At 43.2% G+C, this 15,532-nt stretch overlaps 1 protein-coding gene across 1 annotated transcript in view; it reads left to right on the top strand.

Moving 5' to 3' along the window:
* The first annotated feature begins 1,475 nt into the window (after nucleotides 1-1,475).
* Nucleotides 1,476-15,532, top strand: part of LOC118850187 (diacylglycerol kinase beta-like) — a 112,193-nt gene continuing 98,136 nt past the window's right edge. The window contains exons 1-2 of the mRNA XM_036759406.1: nucleotides 1,476-1,528; nucleotides 9,762-9,782. The gene's annotated coding sequence lies outside the window, so the exon portion shown is untranslated. The remainder of the gene's footprint in view (nucleotides 1,529-9,761; nucleotides 9,783-15,532) is intronic.

The raw sequence follows: 15,532 nt of genomic DNA, 5'->3' as shown, positions 1-15,532 counted from the left end.
TAAATTTTTATCTATTTATTTATAAATTATTTACAAATTTAACAAAATTAAAATACTATTAAAAAACATCACTCCCATTATATCTTAAAAGAATCAACATGGGGCTCCTAGGGATCCTTACGCATGGACTAGCAGCATGCTTCTCTTAGAGTTGGATGCTAGCTGAGCTGGCCCTACCCTCTGATTTTCATAAATGAGGAAACTGAGGCCAGACATGTAACATGAGTGACTTGCCAAAGGTCATCCAGGTAGCAGAGGTAGGATATGAATCTTGGTCCTTTCATTCCAGTCTTCAACCCTCTCCTTCTGTTCACTCCCCATTATCTGATTTATCATCTGAGTTTTCTCTCCAGTGAGTCGCCATCACTCAATCCTCTCATATTTATTATCGGTTCTTGTTTTGAAAGCTGTAGGAATATGTTGTGCGTGACTTTACATGTATAATTGATGTCATGTGGCTTGCCTCCTCAGCCAGTGGGGGAGGGGGAGAATTGGGAACTCAAAATTGAAAATGAAAAGAAAGTTCAAAATAAATTAAAATGCTAAAATAATAAAATCATGTAAAGTCTTTATTTTCTCTCTCCTTGGCATCCTTTACATTTTTACTTCAGGTTGAAATCAATTTGTTGCCTGTATTTTGTATATCTCTTTTTGTTGATGGACAGGAGTGGGCACCATTGAGAATATTCTGTGTCCTTAGGTTTTAGTGGGATAAGTGAAGACCTCTCATAAAACCTGAGCCTCAGCCTTTCTGTAAATGGAGTGATATGAAGGCTTCTCAGGAGAGACACCTTATTAAAGTAGCTTAGACCCTAGGCCCAAGTTTCTACGTACCAAAGTCACCTGACTTACAGGAATCCAAAACTTAGAGCAGCCTGACCCCTCTACCCCCCACCCCCAGCACGAGCCTTGCCAAATAAGGATAAAAGTGTTTTTAAGAGTTGGCATTGGCTAAATTATACCTGGGATAATAGATTTCAGCATTTAGATTGTGAGCCTGGACTCTACCAATGAGAGTAAAAGGTCAATGGTGGGGTGGAGGTTGTTTGCATTAGGGTATAGAGCTAAGTTCTGCCCTCTGGGCACCACCTCTCCCTACCGATTGTCTAAATCTGTTCGGAGACTGTCCTTTCTCCTAAGATCTAATTAAGAAGTTTTCTGTTTCTACCTTGAGAAGCCTCTGATTTTTTTTTTATTATTATTAATTGCTGGGTGGTCTCACCACACACAGGTTTAACATTAGCTCCTTGAGGGTAGAGATTGTTGGGTTTTTGTTTCAATGTTCACAGCATAATCAAATGTCTGGCACACAGTAAGGGCTTAATAAATGTTCACTAATTTGAGGGGCAAAGAAAAGGCCACCACAAATAGACCTTTGTATTCCTTGGTCTAATCTGCTGTAGCAATGATGAACTCATGAATTATATCACTGTATTTTCTTTTCTCTGCAGATTCTACAAAAAAAATCAAGGATGTTCTGGGAGAATTTCATGGCAATGGGGTGCTAGCAAAGTATAATCCTGAGGGGGTAAGGCTGCTTTTTCTTGTCTCATTCAATGTGTTATTGTAATATTTGGGGAAGATGGGGCATTCCTTTTGTGTTCTAATTTCCATGTAAATTATGTAAATGTATGCAAATTAAGTCGTCAGGGTTTTGGTTCCTCCAAGGCCTTCTCCTATGACCCAAACCTGGGAAGGAACATTGAATAAATGATCACTTATATAAATAATCAGGAATAAGGCTTTCCTGGACAACCTCCAGCACCCCCTCCCAGAGGTGGTCCATTCTTCCTGGGGGTACTTTTTGTTGGTAGCACCCATATCCCACCCCAGTCTTCTCTCCTCCAGACTCCATATCCCAGCTTCCTTCCTTGGATCCTTGTGTGGGGTGGTCTCTGACCTCCTCACCTTCCTATCGCCTTGATTGGGGGTCCAGAATTCCAGGCCCAGAAGTGGGCGCTGGGGTGGTACCTGATCAAGGAAGTAATGCTAATTAAGGAACTGGCCAGTGAAAGAACAGTGGCACTGGGCCAGGCTGGAGCTCAGGGAATGGGAGGGACATAGGAGAGAAGGAAAGTGAAATTGCTTCATGACTGTGCCTGTTCTATTGACAGACGGAGTTAGACATATCTGGCCCTGGCTTTCCTCAAGGCCCAATTCCGAGACCTCCTTCTGCAGGAGCCCTTGTTCCATACAAGCCCCTCCCCACGCCTTCCTCTCTGAGGTTAAGTCCTGTATGCATGTACTCATATAAAGGTTGTCTGCTCCATTAGAATGTAAACTCCTGGAGGGCAGCCACTGACTTGACTGTTTATATGTATTCTTGGTACCTAGTGCTGTTCTTGGAACATTCTTCCTTTTTTGATTGATTGACTCCTTGATTTTTCAGAGCTATTCCTACATGGTATCTAAACTTCTTGAAGAATGGGAATGGCCACTCCCTATGATGAGCCCACTGTAGTTTGGTGTAGTTCCATTTCACTGGAAAGTTCTTCCTGGTATGGGGCCCAAATATACCTTTCTGCACCTGGCACCTGTTGGTCCTGAGTCTGCCCTGTGGGGTCAAAAAGAACAACTCAGTCCCTGCTTTCCCATGATGGGCCTTCAAATGCTTCAAGACAACTCCCACATTTCCCTAGTCTTCTCTCTCCATACTAGACCTCCTCAGTCCCTCTGTCTGAGGTTCCCATGGGATGATGCCTTAGACTAGAATAGGTTTTTAGGGTTGCTCATCTACCTTCAGGGTCCTCCTGTCACCCAGCTCTCACCTGTGCCCCAAGAAGCTCTGGAATGCTCAGTGGCCACACTCCTGTAAAACCTTTTCAGCAGATGGACTAAGCCAGGTTGAGGGTAATTCTGGGTCTCAAACCCTTCAGTGAGTTAGGAGGAGGGGTGTATACCCCAACTGTGGAGACTTCCCTTGGCAGAATGGATCCCTAAGAACACTTTGTTCCCATGGCCATGAAGGCAGCTGAAGCAGCTACTGTGGAGTGCTTGGAGCTTGGTCAGACATTGAAGACGCCAAGGTCATCCTCTGCATCCTGGGCCATTGCCACTAAGCCTGGCTTTTGTCTTGTTAGTGGACTTCAATGCCTGGAAGAGCAAGTGAGGCTGATGGCTTCATTCAACTCTGTGTCATTTAAATCCAGTTTATGCCCAAGTCAAGGCCTCACCCTGTGATGGCATTGGTCCTCTTTGAAAATAAAGGCTGAACCACAGTAACAGGTTGTAGGAAGGAAAGGGGTCATTGCGGGGTCACAGATTTAGAACTGGAAGGGACCCCAGAGCCCAAATGCCTTCATTCTATAGATGAGAACCCCGAGGCCAAGAAAAGTTGTGAGGTCCCACCGGTAAGAAAGTGACAGAGGCAGGACCTGACCCAGACCCTCTGGCTACCATCCAGAGCTCTTTCCACTGCCCCAAACTGCCTCTCCTCTGGACAGAAAAGCCAAACAGCAGTAATGGTAACAGCTCACATCCTCCAAGCTGGACACGGCTTGTGTCGTGTGAGCCTCCTCAGAGGGGCTGTGAAGGAGATGCTGTTATTATCCCCATCATAAAGACGTAGAAACTGAGACTCTGAGAGCTCAAATGCATTGCTCCAGATCCCAGGGCTTTCAAAGGAAGCTTCAAACCCAAGGCTTCTTGCCTCAGATCTCAGCACGCCAGCACTGGCACCCTCACTGTATGGCCTCTTTGCGTATCTTTATTAATATTTTATGGCCAAAATTTCTAAGATCAAATATAGATTTTAGAGCATCTCTTGATTTTATATAATGCACATCTTTATTGGTCTTTAATTATATGGATAATATGACCCTCTGGGTTAAGAAAATAAAGGAGTATTGATCTTTGTTCCACAAAGATATTGATTCCAACATCTGATAGACCCTTTGCCTGAGGACTCTGGAGCAATGTGGAGCAGAGGGAATAGAAGCCTTTGCTTTCCTCACCTCCCTCCCTGACACCCCCTCCCCCCAAAACACTGCCAGACAAAGTCAGACATTGGTCACCAAGCAGCTGGCTAAAAGCCTTCATCTTCCTGGAGGGGAAGATTTCTGATCCCAAAAAAATCTTTTGAAATGTAAGGTGATAAGCAATCAGTTGGTCTACAAGCAATAAGTGCCTACTGCTGTGTTAGGCTGATGGAAACCTAGGGCTGGAGAGAGAAAGGCAAACAGAAAGTACTCCTCCAGGATGGAACAGACAGAGAGGAAACACAGACTCAGCTACAGGGAATTTGAAAATTAGAGCAAGTTAATGGGCTTGTTCTGGGTGGGGGTGGGAGCAGGAGGAGCTATCCAGCCTCACTGCTCGGTCCCTATGCAATGCAGCACCCACAACTGTGCCAAATAAGGCCCCATCAATATAACTTAACCCTAAGAATCTGGTCCTGGAGTCAGGAAGACCTGTGTTCTAGTCTTGCCTGAGACATTTACTAGATATGTGACCCTAGGCAAGTCACGTAACCTCTCTCTGCCTTGGTTTCCTCATCTGTAAAATGGGTTTCATCATAGTCCCTATCCCCCCGGGTTGTGAGGATCAAATGTAAAAGTGCCTTGCAAACCTTAAAAGTGCTATATAGATATGAGGCATTATTATTCTTATTCTTTTAAAAAATTAAATTGTGTTCTCAGCACTGAATTCTCTCCCTCCCTCCTCTGCCTACAAATTCCTGTATCAGTACTAGGGATGATGGTGATGATGGTCTAATTGGAGTCCTAGGAAAGAACGTTGAATGGGGAAGGAAGGGTGTGCCCTGTCCTGGCCCTTTTATTGCTTAAAACTCTGAATAAAGCCTAGACACCTTCTTTGGTGTGCAGCCAATGGCATTTCTAAGGACAGTAATAATGGTGTGTTCAAATTTACTGTGATATTTCCCACTGAGTCCTCCGTGTCCAAGGTCACGATAGAACAGCACAAACTTTGGCAGATTCTGTCAAGCTAAGGAAACTCCTGATACTGACTCACAGATGGACTGTCATCCAAGGAGTGGCCTGGCTAGTCCAGAGAGACTCAACATCTGCTCAAACCCAGAAGACCAGCTGTAGCTAATATCAGCATCAGTGCAAGGAGCACACCTAGAGACAAATTTGTGATGTCGTCAGTCAAAGTGATGGGGGGAACATGCCCTCAGCACCTGCTGGTGACCTCTTAATGCTCTGTGGTCTCTTGGCTTCTGGGAATAATGGATTAATAACTTCAAATATCTTCTGTACAGTTATTTTGAGAATTCTCTCTTTCTGCTTTATCTCCCCTGCCCCACATTTCTGGCTTTCTCCTCTAGACTGAGGACTTAGATTTATTGCTCCTGTTTACAGGAGATTGAGAGTCTTGTTAAATTGGTGCCTGATGTCCTCAGTCAGTAGTGCCCAGTCCAACAGAGTGGTCCTTGGCAAATGGACTTCAGGTACCTCCTGGGAAACTTCTTCCTGCTTAGATTCTTCCTCATAGCTTTTGTTAGTTAAAACTCACTTTCTCCCTCTCTCTCTCCCTTCCCTTCCCTCTCTCCCTTTCCCCCTTTCTCTCTCTCTCTCCCTTTTTCCCTTCCCCTCTTCCTCTCCCTTTCCCCATTTCTCTCCCTCTCCCTTTCTCCCTTCCCCTCCCTCTCTCACTTTCCCCCTTTCTCTCCCTCTGCCTTTCTCCCATCCCTTCTTCCTCTCCCCTGCCCACCCCAGTCACCTTTTAGAACTGAGCCTCATCCTTGGAATGGGCAGCATTTATATTTAGTTCCTACAATCTACCCCTCTGAGCTGGCTATTTGTTTTGTTGTTCAATCTCAAGTTGTCGAAGCCACAGCCTACTCTTCTGTTCTATTCATTCATGCTCTGATTCCTTCTCTTTGCTCCATTCTAATCTGTTGGACCCATTGATATTGTTTCATTTGGAAAAGAGAAAAACAGAGTGTTTACCCCCAGTACTTTCAGTGACAAGCTGAACCCAAGGAAGGCCATTAAAAGCCAGTCTCTTGTCCTGCAGCCACCAGGAGAAGATTCTTGCCTCCCATAACAACCCAGCTAATTTCACCTTTTTTCTGGATTCATACAGATGAAGCCACTATTGATTTATGACAAACCTGAAGTCCAAGAAAGCAGCATGGAAATCAGAACTCTACCTTCAGGGGCTAATGCTGGTGCCCTGGAAATGCTATTAATGGGAATATGCTGGTGTCTCTGGAGCTGAAGGCCCTTGAGGAATGGGACACGTTTGGAAAACATTGCACAGTTGTGGATCTGCTTTGAGTCAGGCTGAGCATCCATCTGGGACATGTTGTTGTTTACAAAGTGACCTCAGCGCTGCCGCTGATCACTTGTTAACAGGTCCCTTGGGACTCATTACCAATAAAATGATTTATTAGACCAGGAGGCTTTTCAGTCATGGGGTAGCAGTTTACAGGCTAATTACCTGATTTGTTGTTGGAGACAAATGTGATGTCAGGCTTTTTAATAATTCAGGAACTCCTCATAAATCTGGCGATCGATGGGTGAAATCCATTATAAAAATACGAAGCAGCTAGAGAATGACAAGTGAGCTGAACTTGGGGGAAGGTGGAAGCTTTTTAGTCTGAATGTTTGTGCCCAACCTCCTTTTGGAGGAACGAAATGATGTTTAGTGTTGAATTTTCAGATTAATATGTGTCTTGGTAAAAGCAAGTGAGAGGTAATTAGGAAATGGTTGGTCCAATTGGACAGCTGACAAGGCCATGTTTCAGGCCATACAAGTCTCTAGACTCAGTTACCTCATCCGGTGCACCCCAGGGCACCCCAGGGACTAGAAAGGTCTACTATACCTGTGGAGGGAGAATTTTCATTTCTGGACTCACAGATCTGGTTTCAGCCCAGAGTTGGTTGGTAACGATGGTTGTTTGCTGATGCTCTATGATTCAAGACAAATGAAGACTATGATGGATTCTCCTTTCCTTTGGCATGAATAATTTATCCCTTTTCTTCTGAGAAAACTGGGCACACATCTGTACAGATGCCAATCCACTCAAATCCCTCCCAAGTGTTTTGAAACTCTGCTAGGGACAGCTGTTCCTCTAAGATGCTTGTTAATCAGTCTTATTATATATTTGAAAATTCTTTAAGTGTCTAGAGAATATTAAAGCATATTATTGTTGTTCAGAGGAAGCTTTGGCCTGCCAGAGACCAGGAAAATATTTTTAGTTACTTCGCAGAAGTACGCATCTGTACAAAAAACACAAATGTATAATATATTGGTATGTATATAGGATGGCTGTGCATGTGTCTTCTACAGAGAGGAATATAATTACTTAATTTTGTTTCCTGCATAAATGGTTTCCTCCTTGGCTCATGCAATTTAGAAACTGTTTGAAGATGAATTGTAGCCCATTTTAAAATGTCCATCTTAGAATGCTAGGAGGAAGGAAGGGAGCAAACATTTTGATGGCACCTACAGTGCCATACACTGTGATAAGTGCCTCATGGATATTTTCTCATTTGATCCTTGTAGCAAACCTGTGGGATAGGTGTTATTATGTTACTCATTTTGCCGTTTAGGACCCTAGAGGCAAACAGAGATTAAGTGACTTGTCCTGTGTCACACAGGTAGTAAGTGGTGTCAGATTTGAAGTCAGATCTTCTTGATTCTGGGCCTAATGCTTTATCTACTGTAGCACCGAGCTGCCTTTATCTGAGGCCTCGATATGGTCATCAAATTACTCATGCGCAGTCAGACAGCTACTGGACATCTAGCAGAATTGTCCTAGGAATTCTAGAAACACTCTTTATTTCATTGTGCTGTTTAATTAGAGCAAAAACGCTTGGGAGGAGGGGAGGACGGAAGAGAAAACAATGCTGATGGCTGTTGTTGTCTGTCCTGAATTGTTTTCACCTGCCCTTATAGACAGAAGACTTACAGACTCACGAGGCACTACTAAGTGTCTAATTCACAAGGGGAGTGAAGTGATTCACTTTTGGGACACGACCTCATCTGCTCACTGAAAACCAGTGGCTCTTCAGAATTGTTTTGGGAACTTATCCATGAGGGAGGTCGCCTAGCATGAAGTTTGCCATTGGAGGCTCCTTTGGGCAGGATACTTCAACTCCCTGGAACATTTCATTGGATGAATTCCCTTCTTGGGAGTATTTCAGGGTTTCCAAGGTTTCAGATAAGTCTCACATTGGTAGATAGAAACTCCTTTTCCTGGACCTGTGATTTTATTCACATAGGGAGCTCTGCATGAGGAATTTCCTTTGTCAGGACAGACCAGCATTTCCTCAATTATTTGTGTTCCCGTAGAGTTGTTTGGGACCCTGTCCATAGTCACATAACCAGGATGGGTAAGAGGCCTGACTAGATCCCACATCCCCTCCAAGAGTAGCTTACCACACTGCCATGGTGTGTACATTAAATCCTATAATTAAAGAAAGCTAGTAATTCGAGGATGTTATGACAAAGAAGTAACTGCTTACATTTCCAGCCAGTTTTGTCATGGTATACACAATACTAATTTTATGATGGTGTGTACAGAGGTTAAAGCTAGAGAGGAGGGAGAAAGGAGAGAGAAATAAGTGGAGGGAAAACTAAAGCAAAACCAAGAAAGGGAAAGAGGGGGAAGAGAGACAGACACACTGAAGGACAAGAGAGGGAAAGAGGGTTATGATTGAAGGGCTGAGAGGAAGGGAGAGAGGGATAGAAAGGATGAGAGAGAGAGAGAGAGAGAGAGAGAGAGAGAGAGAGAGAGAGAGAGAGAGGTAGGTTGAAGGCACTATTGCAAGCACTGAAATCAGTTCTCCCCTAAATAGAAATCTGACAGGATTCAAAAGGGATGGTTCTTTTTCTGTTTCTGCACTCTATGACCCTCTTGTAACCTCACTCCAACATCTTGTTTTCAATCTGTTTAGAATGTGTTTAAGGCTATAGAGTGTGAGGGGGAAAACATTTATAATTCCTGACTCACACTTGATTTTTGATGAATAAGAACTACAATCTACCACTTTGAAAATCTGGATATTTTAGAGTAAATGACAGTGGAGAAATATTTATTGTTTATTTGACCTCACTGCTGCCCTTGACCAAGTGAAAGAAAGTTATGCCTGTTTGCCTGGCCTTCCAAGCTTGCCTGTACTTCCTTCCTTTTTAGGTTTCTGGTCACATTTCCATTGCTCACTGTACTGATGGTAATTCCCACCAAAGTAAAGGATTCTTGGTTTCATGGGTGCCTTTGACCACTGCTGTCCTTTTGCTCACCTCATGTCTGGAATGCCTTTCTAATCCAATTCAACCAATTCAAATTTTATTTCTCCTTCAGGATGCCTCTTAAAAGTCTTAATCTATGGAACCATCTGGAACTTCCCAGGTCATCAGTGTTCTCTCCCTCTTTGAGACTCTCATGTTTCTCTGTGCTAATTGGGGTCACATTTTATTCATTTTTGTCATTTTATGTATGTGCATATATGTATGTGTGTATGTTTGTACGCACACACATATAACTGGTCTCTCTTACTAGACTGAAAGCTCTCAAGGGTAGGCTTTGCATCTCACTTACTTTGTTTCTTCCTTGATCAGAAGTAATAAATGCCTAATAAATATTTGTGGAACTGAATTAAAGTCAAATCCATGGATCGTAACTTGATTTTAGAGTTCATTCTTTTAAAAATGGATTATTAAAGATATTCATACTTTTTTTCTTTACCTATCTTAAAAGTAAACCTTCAACAAAACAGTTTTAGTGCCAAAGCAATATAAAATGTATGAAATTAACATGTATGTTTTCTCTTTCCTTCCATGCGCCACAGAAACAAGACATTCTTAACCAAGTAAGACATTTTCCTCTTTTTTTCGCAGTCGTGTCTGTTTTGCCCATGCTTGTGTGAATAGTGATTTTCTCATGTACATCACTGAGTTCATCTGCATCACCATAAACTTAATGTAGGACAGCAGGGCACCCACCATCTTGGGCATCTGATATTGGAGAGGCTGTGCAGCCAGAGTAAGAGGGTATCTTGATGGGACCTGCATGTTGGACAGTCATTGAACCATACTCTCCCCTACATACTCCTCTCTCTTCCAGGCAACTAGGATTTTAGGGCAACTGAAGAAACTCCATCCTAGCCCAGAAGTGGGGCTTTACTTCTGCTTTAGTTAGGCTTTTAGAAGAGAGTTAGAGTGTCTTTTTTCCTTCTCTTTCCTCTATTCCAGGACACAAGAAAGCTAAGGCAAGAGGGATTATCTGAGTAATAAGAATCTCCTTGAGCCCTCTCACTCCCTAAGTTGTTGCCAATGAGGCCAGGGAAACACAAGTTGTGGGGCACTCAAGGGGGTCTGAAGCAAACCATAGAACGTACCTGCTAGTGGTCTCATGAATGCTGTGGACTTTTCTCTGTGTCAACTCAAAAGATTTTCTACAAATTCATGTGGAGTCTTTCTCTGGCACCTAGAGAATGTAGCAGGGCATGGGGCATCCAGCATCCTCAGTAAGGAATCTTGATGGCCTCTACAATGGGTGACCAGGTCCCAGATAATCAAGAGCTGAATAGAGTAATTTGAGGGGGAAAAGTCATTCCTGAATATGTATCTTAAACTCACTTGGTTCAGTGACTAGAATTAATTTTAGGAAGAGTATTGCACTTAAGGCTCCTTCTGGACCTCTTGTTGTTCATAGGACGGAGATACCCACCAGACCTATGATTTCACTGGTGTAGTAAATTCCCAAATGAGAAAATCTCCCTCTACCAAGATAAGCTAGCACTTTCTCTGCAACTTAAAGACTTAAGCAATTGTCTAGACAAGTATTGGGAGATTGACTTGGCCAAGGGCAAGTAGCCAGCATGTGCCAGCTTCTGGACCTGAACCCACATCTTGCTGGCTCCAAGCCCAGATCTCTGTTCACTAGGTCATGCTGCTTTTCCTTTTGCTATACATAGATAACACCAAATGGTCTCTATCAGGATAGGAGGTGGTTATGACACATCATAGAAATGCTATTCATGGCAAACCTTGAGGAGACGGATAGAGTGGTTGACTTAGGGAGCAAGTGAAGATTGTGCTGAGGTGATGCTGCCTTCTCTGGCTGGTGATTTTTTGCAAGAAAGGCAGGATAGCAACAGTATCAGACAATTACTAGCTGTGTGACCCTGGGCAAGTCACTGTTACCTACAGTGAATGAGCCCTGTTGTCATTATCTATGCACACAAACACACACATTTCCTTGAATAACCCCTCTCATGAATATGTTGTCTCTACTTCTCTTCCAAGTGAAGTCAGAGCTTTGATACCTTGCTGGGTAGCACATAATTCCCTGACGGAAATAGCACTGTGATGTTCAGCTCATCACAAAGGGATTTCATAAAGTTCCCTTGAGTTTATTTCTTGGAATATTTCCACCTTTGCATATTTAAACAAGGTAATTTAAATAGCTTTGAGCAAACTTCCAGTAATTGGATTGGGGAACAACCCCGCTTGTATACTTGAATAATCACAATGTTAGGGTTATGCTCAGTATTCCCTTGCTCAGTGCCTGCCCACAGGGCACCCCTTCTCTCAAGTGAGCACAGTGGGCATAGCTCAGGTAGACAGCTCTCTATGAAATCACCAGCCAGAGTCCATCCTCAGCCACTCCAATGTGAATGTATATCACCCATGTATGGGTTCTGGAGCAGTATGACCCCACTCTAGCACAGACCTCTTTGAGCATTCCCACTTATCAAAATATCTATGTAAGAAAGGATAAATCCAGGCCCCCTCACCAAGGGAGTCCAAGTTGTACCATGCCTAGCCTCACACAGCCTCACTGTATATACTAACATTGTTCCCCTCAATTAATAGACATTTTTGAACCACCTACTATATGCCAGCCAATGCGGTAGACTCTGGGAATTCAAAGACATAAAAATGAAGGAGTCTGTCCTCTCGTGGAGCTTCTATTTTATTGAAGGAAGAACTGTGTATATGTCTTTCATAAGAAAGAAAAAAAAAACATGAGATAGTATAGGGAGGGAGGTTTCTGGCATTTGGTACAATCAGAAAAGAGTTGAGGTTGAAGGTGGTAGTGTGCCAAGACTTGAGAAAAGTCAGACTACAAAGGATTGAGAAGTGAGTGAAAGGAGAGGAAGAGAAGACAAAAAGTATAGAAGGATTTTTCTAGGAGTTTCACTGTCATTGGGAATGGCAATAGGTTGGTTGCTTGAGAGGATGGTAGATCCTAAGACTTTCAAGAATGGCTGAGACTTTGGCATGTTCGAAGGCAGGAAGGATGTGAAGACCAAGTGGATAGACAGAGACTAAAGAGTGGCAAAAGTGGAAGAATGACAGTACCAGGTGAGAGGGGATGACCAGGGACACATCTGGAAGGGTTATCCTTGGCAAAGAAGACAACCTCTTTGCCAAAGCCTAGGGGGAGGTGGGAGGTGGTGGGAGATGATGTCAGGGTGTCTTGAGATCAAAGCCTTTCAGCTGAATGAGTAGGAAGAGATGTGGGAGGTATGAAAAGAGGAGAGAAGATCTCTGTCTCAGTGGGCTAGGGAATCAGGGAGGACTATAAAGGATTGCCTTGCTTCAGTGAAGTCTCAGTTGAGGTTATCTAACAACAATTTGTAGTGGGCCCAGGAAAGCCAGATGTGGCACTTTCCACTGTCTTCTGGCAATCAATAAAGTTTGGTCTTAATCAACAGAGACAAGTGTTTTTTTTTTTTTTTCTACTACCGGGCCATAGCCAGTAATGGAGTTCGAGTGTTGGTCCAGCAAACTCCCACTTGATTCACTTTTGCCCCTCGAGGAATTGCTGTAGTTGCTCTAAATCCTTAGTCTACTGGGAGGAAAAGGCTTAGCCAGGGGAGAAGGAGTGTCCATCATGCAGGTGACCCTCAAGACATGCCCTTGATCTAGTGGCAGAGCCTGGAGAGTAGGCATGCCCTTGGGGAACTTTCCATATGAAAAACACCATGTAATTCCTACACTCTTTCCACATTTGTACCACAAAGTACCCCACCCTCTCTACAGTGATAGCAATAGAGACATTTAGTGTACATTCATGTAGACTACAATTTTGTATTCAAGGTCAAGAAAACCATGGAGATCATCTAGTCCAACCATCTTATTTTATAGAAGAGGAAATAGAGGCCATAGAAATGAAAGTACATCTAAATTCCCTTGTCTCAATAAGTAAGCAGAGGCAACATTCAAGCTCATGCCTCCCTCCTCATGACCAATTTCATGGTGTTTTTTCCATTACCCCAGACTGCTTCCTTGAGCCAAGGAGTGATCTGGCTGTAATAGCTGTCAGCTACTCATCACCAAAGATGACAGCTGTTTCTCTGCTGTTTCCCTTCTCTGGATGACTGGAACAATATTTCTTTCCCCCTCCTTGTCCCACCCTCCTCATGGCTCTGCTCACAGTGCACTCAGGGGCAAGGAACAGATGCCAGAATGGGATACATAAGTAGGGATTATTCTGTTCTTCATGTCACTTTCATTGTACATTAGATATATAATAGTTTAGATCTTCAGAAACTCTTAAACCTGGGATACAAAGCATAATGTGATGCAGCTTTTAAGTGCAATGGGAAAATAAGCCTGCCAGTCAGTGCTTGTCCTTGGAGAACTTTGCCAGCTCCCACATCAACTCTACTCAGCTAGGTTCTATTGTAACCCCACTTCATTGGTGATGCTCATGCTGTGATTTCATCAGTTATACTGTCTTTGAGTGATACTTTGGATGATAAACCCAGTCCCCTGGGGCTCCTCTGGGGATAAGTTCTTCCATTCATGGCTGGTCTGGTCCTTAGAAGGCAATAGTCTGTCACTGGTGCATACATGTGCATGTTCACACACGTACATCCAATTGCCTACATACCATCTCATTCCATATTCTTTCTCTTTGTTTTTGCCCAGTAAGATCATGAGCTGCTGTCCAAATTTGACAAGCTGTCACCCACCTCTGTTCATTTGCACACTATTCCCTGTACCTTCCCATGTCCACCTATTAGAATCCTTTTGTATGCCGTGGAGCTTCCTCCAGTGAATTTTGAACAATTGGGAGCAGACTTTGAAATGTGCATCACCCCAGCTTCCTCCATCAGTATTTCAGGCCTTGGTCTCCTCAAAGGGTTGGTGTGGAATTTGTGGGAAAATAAAGCAAAGTAAAGTAAGCTCTCAACAAAGGAGACATTGGATGGGAAAGCCACCAATACCATCAGTGGGAGCTTCCTTGGCTCATTCACCATTAGAGCATGCCTTGTGCTTTGATGGGGGCCCAGAGCCCTAACTTGATTTCTCCATCCAATTTCAGTTTCTCAAAAAAATATTTAAAAATACCCATTCTGTGCCAGATGCCAGGAATATGGAGACAGAATTGAAAAGAAAACAAAGTAAACAAAAGAGACGAGTCTGTGTCCTCCAGGAACTGGATTTGATCTGGGGGGACCACATATCTGGGAGTAAGACATTTGTGGTTTCTAGATTTACCAGCAATGAGTACTTGTTATACACGGCTGGCCATGTAGCAATGACTGTTTAGGGTGATTATTCTCTTTGTGACTCAGTTCTTTACTCTGGGTGGTGGCGTGGTGAATAGGTTTTAAAAAACAAACCTAGGTGTTCTTTAACTGCCATAAATAGATGCTGTTCCTAGTATACTGATTCAAGATGTTGCCTCTAGAGCAAGCACTTTTTGTCTTGAAAGTTCTCTTGGACACCTTGAATCCTTAGTTTTGAGCATGGCTGTTATTGCCTGAACCTTTTCAATGTTGGAAGGTAGAGAAGCATGCTGTATATTTTTAAATGGGCAGAATTATTGCTTATATTTTGCTGTACACAATGTACAAATACATGTCTTTGTGTATCAGGCTCAGGAGGATTGGAAGCTACCTGAGGGAAGAGATCCCATTCTTTTGCTCCTCCACATTGTCTTCTTCAAGCTGCCCTTATTATAATAAGGCCCTTATATCTTCCTCAGTGCCTACCTGGCCTGAGGTTTTGTTCAGAAGAAACACTTAATGATTGTGATTGAAGAAATAAAGGAAGGAATGCCTTAGCAGTACTGAGAACAGTGGTCTCATTACTTCCTCTTTGGAACTTACCTCCTATCTTAAAAAAAAAGGCAATGCTATTATTGATCCTGAAGACTGAAAGGTAGACTTCCAGCTCCATACTCATGAAGTTTCCACCTGGTCTAAACATTCTAAAATTATTTGAGAAAAGTGACAAGGTCTCACTGCTAAGAATCCCAAGGAGGTCAGCAGCAAGGCATGGCCCCATGTGCTGCAAGATTCCCACAAAATTGTTTTGTGGTAGCAAATAACTGGAAGCAAAGATGGTGACAGTCATTTGGGAAGTGGCAGAAATGATGAGGGTGGAATAGCATGACACCCTAAGAAATGAAGAATCTGACCAATTCCCAAAAATGTGGGAATATTTGAATGAACTAAGCCCTATGGGGGTGACCCAGCCTCTCCAGCATTGACTGTGCTAGTGGTTGGTCCCATAGTAGACACTTACCAGATGGTTGTTGATTGATTCATTTTGATGTTTGTCTATTATCCTGGTGAGATGAAACCCCAAGCACTGCTTT

This window comes from Trichosurus vulpecula, chromosome 5, assembly GCF_011100635.1.
Source record: "Trichosurus vulpecula isolate mTriVul1 chromosome 5, mTriVul1.pri, whole genome shotgun sequence".
Classification (NCBI taxonomy): Eukaryota; Metazoa; Chordata; class Mammalia; order Diprotodontia; family Phalangeridae; genus Trichosurus; species Trichosurus vulpecula.
The sequence above is the reverse complement of the archived record's forward strand: the minus strand, read 5'-3'. Positions and strand labels throughout refer to the sequence as shown.